This window comes from Octopus sinensis, linkage group LG18 (genome assembly GCF_006345805.1).
Source record: "Octopus sinensis linkage group LG18, ASM634580v1, whole genome shotgun sequence".
Taxonomy (NCBI): domain Eukaryota; kingdom Metazoa; phylum Mollusca; class Cephalopoda; order Octopoda; family Octopodidae; genus Octopus; species Octopus sinensis.
In genome coordinates this window covers 30,076,001-30,085,974 of record NC_043014.1, presented here as the reverse complement: position 1 = coordinate 30,085,974, position 9,974 = coordinate 30,076,001, and the positions used below count along the sequence as shown (strand labels likewise).

General features: G+C 37.3%; 1 long non-coding RNA gene across 1 annotated transcript; it reads left to right on the top strand.

Moving 5' to 3' along the window:
- The first annotated feature begins 1,210 nt into the window (after nucleotides 1-1,210).
- LOC118766955 lies at nucleotides 1,211-8,171 on the top strand. Its single transcript, XR_005002865.1, has 2 exons — nucleotides 1,211-1,673; nucleotides 7,581-8,171. It is a non-coding gene; the product is annotated as an uncharacterized LOC118766955 (long non-coding RNA).
- The last annotated feature ends 1,803 nt before the right edge of the window (nucleotides 8,172-9,974 follow it).

Genomic DNA, 9,974 nt, shown 5'->3' with positions numbered 1-9,974 from the left:
AAATGTTAGGATCTTTTCGGTTTGAACGGCAGTTTGTAACATAATTTCTAGGTAACTAAAGAATTTTAAACTTCATATACTGGTAGAATGTGTTTATAAAAAATCATTTTCTCTTGGCTTTCTTGAGAAAATTCTATAGTTTGTAACATATTTTATCTTTAATTTCGAGCATTTCGGCAATTTTAACCAATCACTGGCATCCATTTAGGTAAATAACATTCTGTGCATAATGAATATGTCCCTCCTTTAAGAAACAGATTGGGTTTATTTACATTTGTGAAGAAAAAAGATACCCTTCCCCCACCCCTAACCCTTATCCTAACCCTAAGTAACCCTAACACTCAATAATAATAATAATAATAATAATAATAATAATAATTGGTATAAAAGATGGGCTACAGCAAATATTCTGCTCAATACCACAGATTTGCTTGTCAGTTGTTTGACCTTAACCAGTTGAGCATGTCCCTTAGTGGCTGACGATATGTGCATCTCTGATCACGAGCAGAAGTAGTGGGGGAGCATCATAGCAATGTGTTGAGAGGGATTCTTTGGGGTTTGAATAGTTCACCTCTGGAAACATGGGTGGTTCTTTCAACATCCTTAAACAACTCTTATTCAGGGACCGTTTGAGCGGGATGGGATACTCAACCTGAAGAAAATTCTAACTGGGCCCCACTTGCAAGGTCATGTGCTGTTTATCTTGATATGAGATCACCATGTCGCGCACATATGGTTGTGATGCATGTGCCTGGTGTACCTTTATCAGACGGGTAGTCATGATGGGTATATTGGGCTTCGTATATTTTACCCCAGTGTCACTTTGATGGCATGAACTGCTCTCTCACTCAATAATAATAATATTAATAATAATAATAATAATAATAATAATAATAACAATAATAATAATACTTTCTATGTAATCTCAAGTTTTAAAACAAACATAATTTTCTTATGATTTACTAAGTACAAAACCAAATATATGGCACCCTAGGCATAACACCGACATGAACTTCCAACTTGTTGTCTCCTGAAGTCTCTGGGTGAGACTTGAAGCCAACTTGTACAAATGTAAAGCAAAAGTCAAACATAGAATAATAATAATACAGCTCTCTCTAGTTTAACTTGACATCATGACACACTTTTACCTACAGCACCTTTGTTTGAATAATCCTACTTCTTCTCATAGTTTACAGGCAGGAATGGTTCCCCACAGAGGGCCTGTGTCAATTACAACTAGAGCACAGACCATGTGACAATTTTTTTTTCTGCTTTCAAATAAACCCACTTCTAACACCATGCTTCCACCTGGGTCACTTGCAGACTGAAAGCAGTGATTAGTGTCCATCCATGAGTCTTGGAGATCCTGTAGAGAAGCTCTGATCCTCATTTTACCTTAACAGTTTTTTTAAAGTAATAAATATCCTGGCTTCACAAAATTACATTTCAGATTTTGCTGGGTTTAATTTTGCTGTATATCAGCCAGGCATCATGAAAATTAATGACAGAAGTTCATTGTGATTCATTCAACTGCCCTTGGTTTCAAATTTTGCCACAAGGTCAGCAAAAAATATTGTCACCTGGTCTGTGCTCTGGTTGTTATTGACACGGGCTGTCCTGGGGAACCACTTTGGCCTGTACCCTCTGAAAAGCAGTAGGATTACATTGATAAGGTGAGTACATTGATCCCAGTCTTCAACTGATACTCATTTTATTGACCCTGAAAGGATGAAAGGTAAAGCCACCCATGGCAGAATTTGAACTCAGAATGTAAAGACAGATGAAATGTCACTAAGCATTTTGTCTAGCCTACTAACAATTCTGCCAACTCACAGTCTTCCTTGCAAAGAAATATGAATACATTTCAAGGCCTTTGTAACGAAAATCATTATTGCGGCAATATAACTACTTTTAAAAACCAGTCTAACCGTAGGACAACTAGTAAGTTTACCTATTGACATTATTCAAAGACGCCCACGCCCACCCTCGTCTACAGTCTCAGCATATATTTCCACATTCCAGTTCACCTGTCAGTTGTTGTTGTTGTCGTCAACGTTGTTGTCTTTGTTGTTCATAATCACTAATACATGACATAGGAATTTTAGTAGTCATTTACTGTGGATTACTTTCACAAGAAATTCAATTTCCACCCACATACATTATGTTTGTGTGTATGTATGAATGTAATAATGCATAAGTTTATGTATCTATATCTATATTTATCTGTTTATGTATATATATGTAAACTTACACAGTCAAACATGGAAACACACACATGCACACATACACGCACACATGCACACACACACACATATACACGCACATACTTATATGTACAGATGTATAGATAAATATAGATATACAGGTATATACTATATATGTGCAGATCTGTGTACATATACACACATACACAAACACCCTCCCACAGATACATATACATATATATATATGCATGTGTGTGTGTGTGTGTGTGTGTGTGTGTGTGTGTGCAATGTGTGTGAGAAAAAAATTCAATTGCATATCAATTTTCTTTTTTGCCCAGTGCAACATACAATTCAAAATAGTTTGAATTAATTTTACTTGAACATTAGAAGGAAAGTTACATTACGAGGGAAAAAAAATACAAGTGAGAAAAAATAATTAAGGAGCAATCACACAAAGAATGGGAGTACGTTAAAGTGATCCTATCTCAATTCAAGTAGATTATAAAGATTATTTTCTATCTCACCTTCAGAATCTCTCTCTCTTTCTCTCTCTCTCTCTCTCTCTCTCTCTCTCTCTCTCTCTCTCTCTCTTCTTAAGACTTGAGAGACAGACAGATTAAATAGCATAGGTATTGACCCATGGCCTAGAGAAACTGACCACCGTGATTATTAGCATGATTATTTACCATGGTGGAATTCACCGTGGTGGATTACCCATAGATTGTTACCCATAAGGTTACTCATAGATTGTTACCAATTTTGCCAAACTGCTAATTTCAAAAGATTTAAACAAATGAACACCAGTTGTCAAACTGTGGTGGGGGACAAACAACAAACACAAATGCACAACACATATAGATGTATGAAGCACTGAAGGCTGATCTCAGGACACTGAGACTTACGAAGATGACAAAGGACCAAGATATCTTGTGCCTTACAAAACTCAAGAAAACCCACTCACCTCAGCAGAATTGTTAATGTCCCCCCCCCCACCCCCACCCCAGCTGAAGAGTTTTTTGCTTTGCAAAAGCCCTCATACCAGTCCATGTCAAAAGCACGTGTGCCACTCCACTTAAAAAACACCCATTCCTGTCCACCTGAAAAACACTCATACTGGTACCAGGTAAGAAGCACCCAGGACACACTGTAAAGTGGTTGGCATTAAGAAGGGCATCCAGCCATAGAAACCAAGTCAAATTTGACTGGAACCTGTTACAGCTCTCAACCTCTGGTCAAACTGCCCAACCCATGCCAGCTTGGAAAACTGATGTTAAATGATGGTGATGATAATAATGATGATGCGTGTTTGTGCGAGGACACACACACACACACACATGCACATTTATATATATCTAACATTGATAACAATGAGCAGAGTGGAGATTTTATTCCCATCCCAAAACTTCTTTATTTAAAAGTTTTCTACTGCAAATGCAGCTGATCAGTGGCAGCTCGTAGATAAAATTAGTGGGGTAGCTGGTTTGGAAAATCTTTGTTGTTTTAATACTGTGTAAAAGGAAACAAACATAAAAAAAAAATTTATACAAAAACTTGATCGGTTTGCGTTTTAGCTACTGCCGAGTAGTGTGTTTAATTTGTTCACTGAACACTGTTGTGAATTCCCCCTTGTTTTTCAAAAATCCCCCCTAAATCACAAAATAAGGGGGAAAATTTGCCCTATTTTTCAAGTCCTGGTTGCAACACTGTAGCTGGAAGCAGGATAATAATTTAATGCTACATTTTATCACATTCAAGGATATAAACGCATTTTTAAGCACAACACACATGGAGTCAAAAAGAAACACTACCTTTCACCAGCGCACCAGAGTCGGCACTACATGAATGACGGTGTTCTCTCTTCCTAGAGTGCAGCTTCCTATCTTGGACATGTGAGCAAGTGCACAACAGCCAAACACCACGTCAATGGAACTGTGAAGTGCACAGTTCTATACAAGGGTTTTGGAATTTTTTTCATAAACTAGGGTATGGCTACTGACATTAAGCTTAAAGATTATATAATGTACAAGTATAAAGGAAGACTCATTACATTGAATGTTATCAATAATATTGAGTGGAAATAGGGGGTGCTGTAGTTCCGCAGTGCCTATACAAGAGCTGCCACTGCAGCTGATCTTCGTATGTTTTGATTGCAGCAACTGCACATTGCTTTGTATGCAATTATGCATTGTAGTCGTTGCAGTTTCATCAAAGATGGACCCTTGATGAAAATGCAATGACTAGAATGCAAAGCTGCATACAAAGCAACTGCAGTTGAAACATATGTAGGTCAGATATATTTGCTGTAGAAAATTTTTAAATAAATAAGTTTGGGGATGTGAATAAAATCTCCACTCTCCTCTTTGTTATCAATGTTATTAAATAATCTACAGACTATTTGCAGTTCTGAATAGGAACACAGAATTACCCAACAAGTGAAGTTACCAGTACCAGTATCTCTTTTCTGAGTTTGAGTACTATATAATAAACTGTTGTGGATAGCTGGCATCTAAACTAATTTGAGAGATAATAACTTATCCCTTTTTCACACACACACACTCTCTCTCCCACTCTCTCTCTCTCTTTCACTCTCTCTCCCCCTCTCTCTCTATATATGATGAGCTTTTTTTCAGTTTCTTATTTCTTATTTCTTTACTGCCCACAAGGGGCTACACACACAGGGAACAAACAAGGACAGACAAAGGGATTAAGTCGATTAGATCGACCCCAGTATGTAACTGGTACTTAATTTATTGACCCCGAAAGGATGAAAGGTAAAGTCAACCTCGGCAGAATTTGAACTCAGAACGTAGCAGCAGACGAAATACTGCTAAACATTTCACCCGGCGTGCTAACGTTTCTGCCACCTCGCCGCATTTTTTTCAGTTTCTGTTTACCAGTCTACTCCGAAGGTTTTGGTTGGTCAGCTCAGGGCCACGGTGGAAGACACTTGTTCAAAGCATCACATGGTAGAACTGAACTAGTAACCATGTGGTTGGAAATCAAGCTTCTTACCACACAGCCATATATGAAATGGCAATAAAACAATATATTTAGTAAATTATACATTCCACTTGGTAAAAAAGAAAAATATGCACACACACTCACATACACATATACCTCCATGCACACACACTCACATACACATACACCTCCATAAAGAACAGAAAACCTGTTCTGTAAGATATTGGAATGATTTAAAAGAAATGCCAATAATAATGATGAGGAGGAGGAAGAGGAGGAAAAAGAAAAGGAGGAAGAGGAGAAAAAAGAAAAGGAGGAGGAGGGGTTGTGGTGGAGAGAGAAAGAAGAGGAGGAGAGGAGAAGAAGATGATGAAGAAAAAGAAGAAACTTGGTGAATAAGTATGATGATGGTGATAAGTTGTGGATGTCATTAATGAAGTATATTATTATATACCCCCACCCTCAGCCTAACTCACACACCACCCTTGCTTTCTCCACTCTCGCCTCCCCCACCTCCCAACACCATCACACCACACCACACCACACAACACATCACATCACACCACCATGCACACACTAGCACCGACCACTTCCCAAACCCACATTTTCACACCTACACATACACACACGCACACATCAAGGTCACCAGCCCTCTTCCACATGCACATACATACTCTCTTATACACATGCACGTGCACCTTCGTTTTGGGATCACCACTACTTTATTATCTCCCCTTCTTCCTAACTCTCCTGTGTGACCCTTCTGTCCAGCATTCGCCATGATAGATCGCTAGCCACTACACATTCTTTATTTTCTCTCCTTGTTCCTTACTCTGTTCCTTTCTGTGGAAGAGCGTAAGCTTGAAACATTAAAGACTTTTTCACTTCCCGAACATTAAACTAATACATCTCTTTGTTGTCTACACCACCTGTCTTCGTCTTTTGTTTGTTTTTTTTTGTGAATTCTCCCCATATATTATTATATACTTCTTAATATGTCCAGAAATATTTGTAGCTCACATTATCGTTGGCTCCAGCTCATATCTGAGCATTGGATTCATCAGTTTCTATCCAGTTTCCTCGGCTGATGTTTGTACCGAATGTGACTTTGGAGTCCAAGTCAGCGGTGAAGAGTCGTGGGCAGAATTTACACAGATGGTCAGTGCAGGTCAAGGATGTTGTAAACACTCCTTTCTCCTGCATTTTACCTCCTCATTCTGTTGTCTGCTCTGCTCAAAGGAGCTGGTTCCATTGCAGATAGCAGTCCTCCAGGTTGTCCTATTCAAAGCAAGCCAAATAAAGATTAGTGGAACAGTGCATCTTGTAAACAATGTTCTTGAACAATGTAAAAGATGAACTGAAGGCATGGATAATGGCAGCCTTCACCAACTTAAACAAGGAAACCATTCAAAAGAGTTGCTGAAGATTCCAAAGACGTGTGGAGGCCGTGGTTGAAGCCAATGGTGATTTTACTGAATAAATTTACTCTTTAGTATTTCATGAAATTTTAATGTAATTTTGGTAAATATATCTGTCAGTGTTATTTTCATTTTTGCATAATTTAGATGACAATTTATTCACACACACACACACACACACACACACTCTCTCTCTCTCGCTCATACATAATGCTCCTGCCTACTCTAAAATGGCAGTAACATTCATCATCACAAAGCTCTCCATCGAGAAGACAAAACCATGAAGGTCTAGAAATAGTGTTGAAATTTGGAACTTCATTATCTAAAATAAGTTGTAAAGAACTACCCTTCTACTATAGGTGGTAGGCCTGAAATTTTAGGGGAGGGAGTGAGTCAGTTGCATTGACCTCATTATTCAACTGGTACCTATTTTATTCACTCTGAATGGATGAAAAGTAAGGCCGATGTCAGAAGAATTTAAACTCAGAAAGTAAATAAAGTTGTAAGAAAAGCTACTAAGCAATGTGTCTTAGTAGCAATTGCTTACTAGTAGTAGCAATTTGCCTAGCAATGTGACAATTCTGCCAGCTTGCTTCTTTGTAAAGAAATAATAATAAAATAGAAATATATAAAAAATATAAATAGTATAAAAGATGCAGTTGTGTCTTCAAAGCAATATACATGCACATATACATGCATGTGCATAACACACACACACACACACACAAGTATATATTTTTTTGTTCGTTATAATATTTTGCATTAAACCTGAATTAGGTGTAGTGACCTAACAACAGTTAAATTTATGTATGTGATTGGTCACACATACACATAATCAACACACACACACACAGACATACACAATAGTTGCTCTGACTGAAGTGAAAAAGTGAGTATAACTGTTTTAATAACTGACTTAGGTCATTCAAATTGCTAATGTTAGCAAAATAACTCAGCCTCTACTGTAACTCTTTTTCCTGTTGTTTTCTTATTGCAGCCAAATAATGGATCCCAAGCAGAGTCAATGTACCATTATTGCGTTCTTGAGGACAGACAAGTACAGGATGTTCAATATCAACAGAAGGCTGCAAGTTATTTACATCATTGACAAACTCAGATGGATGTAGAAGTTTAAAGAAGTAGGAACTGACGTTGAAGATTACCCACATAATAAAAGAAATTAGCTGTGACTACTGACATAGATTGCCAGTGAGTGGACAAACTGATTTGTGCAAACAGATAAGTTACGATCTATGTTCTTGCTGTGTAACTGGACTGTGACCACAATATGTTACAGAAGATGGTAGAAGACTATGGGTATCAAAACCCCTTGGCAGATAATACCTGATCTGAGGGAAAAAAGAGGGTAAGTGCTGAGGCTAACGAAGTTACTTTTTCCCAATCTGAGAGAAGAGGATGAAACATGGGTGTAGCTTTATGATGAAAGCTTAGTATATGGAATGGTGTCACAGTCCTTCTCTAAGGTCTCCGAAGTTCAAGAGTAATTAACACAAAAAATATTTTGGGGAATGATAAAGGCATCATTTTCCTTGATTTTCTTGAATGTGGCTACACTGTATACAAAAAACAGTACATTGATTCACTGAAAAAGCTTAGAGAAGCCTTTAGGAGGAAGAGGCTGAACAAGACTCTGAAAACAATCCATATTCACAATGACAGTGCATGACGACACATATGTTTGGTAACAAATCAAGGAATCAGCAAACTAGATTAGTCAGTGGTCTCCTATTCATTGTACAGTCCAAATATATATTTGGTCCCATGAAGAACTACAGACTTTGGGGACAATGATTTGATGACACAGATGAGATGAAAGTGGCTGTGAACAAATAGATGCAACAGTGCAGATCTGAATTTTTTCAAGAGTTGGTTTCAACAATAGCACAAATGCATCACTTATTGTGATAAAGACCATCTTCAGTAGTACCTTTGTTACTCTTCCAACATGTGCAATTTGAACAACCTTTGTCAATTAATAAAAAAAATGTTACACTCATTTCTGCATTACTTTCACAATACCTTTCATATACACAGTGGACCTTTGATTTAATACTCACCTTCTTGTTCTTTGAGCATATACTATGACACCTCATCACCACTATCATCTTCTTTCCAGCTACTTTTAAATAATTTGGGTGAGCCATGTATCTCCTCCATGACAAGGAACCTGTACTCATTCCTCTATCATAGTTTAGCTTCTCAACCAATGGCATTAACCCACCTCCCTTCACAACCCCACTCAGCTCAGAGGGCTTTTCCTTTGTCTTGAGAATTGTTTGGCAATACAGTGTCATCTAGTTTACTATGTAAAAGGGTTGGCATTATGAGGGCCATCCAACCATAGAAGCCATGCCAAAGCAGACATAGATGCTTAATGCAGTTCTCTGACTTGCTAAATCCCATTAAATTGTTCAACCCATGCCTTCTAAGAAGATCGATGCTAAATAATGGTGGTGATGATAATGATGATGATATGTGTGTGTGTGTGATATATGTATGTATACACATGCATACATAAGCAAAAATACACTCCCTCACACATGCACATACACATATAGATATGGATATATACTGAAACTAACATGCTAGTTAAATGATCTCATTACAAACCCAACCAAGCAGGTAGCTTCAAAAATGTGAATAGATTCGGTTCTATAACACAATTTGCCTACGTCATACTGTGTTCATGTCCTTTATACATTGGAACACATACATACATACATATATATATAAATGTAGTTGTGTATGTTTGAAAGAATGTGTGTTTGTGTGAGGATATGTGTGTGCACATGTGGGTGTGTGTTTGAATGTGTCTCTATATGCTTGTGTAATACTATTGTAAATATAAATATATTTCTTTTGTAGTTTTGTAAATATAAGTCTTTGTGCATTTCTGGTCGTTATGCATTTGTACAAATACATGCATGAATAAGTAAATATATGACAAATATATGTCTGTGATTATGTATTCCATGTGCGTATTTGTATATTTCCCTAATACGTACATATATGTATGTGTATGTGTGTATGTGTGTGTGTACATACATACATACATACATACATATATACATACATACATACATACATATATACATACACACATACACACATACATACATACATACATACATACATACATACATACATACATACACACACGTTAACATAAGGCTGGAGATCAGTGAAAAAGATCAGTGAACTACTGAAAAATATACAGTTTCTCTACCCAGATTAGAAGTTCAGGTTTATACCTGTAATTATTGGGACACTGGGATATGTAACATTCTGTCTTGAGAAATAAGTCTTCTCAAAGCCAGATGGAAGATTTGAAGACCACAGATCCAAGTCATCACTGGAACAGTAAAAATCT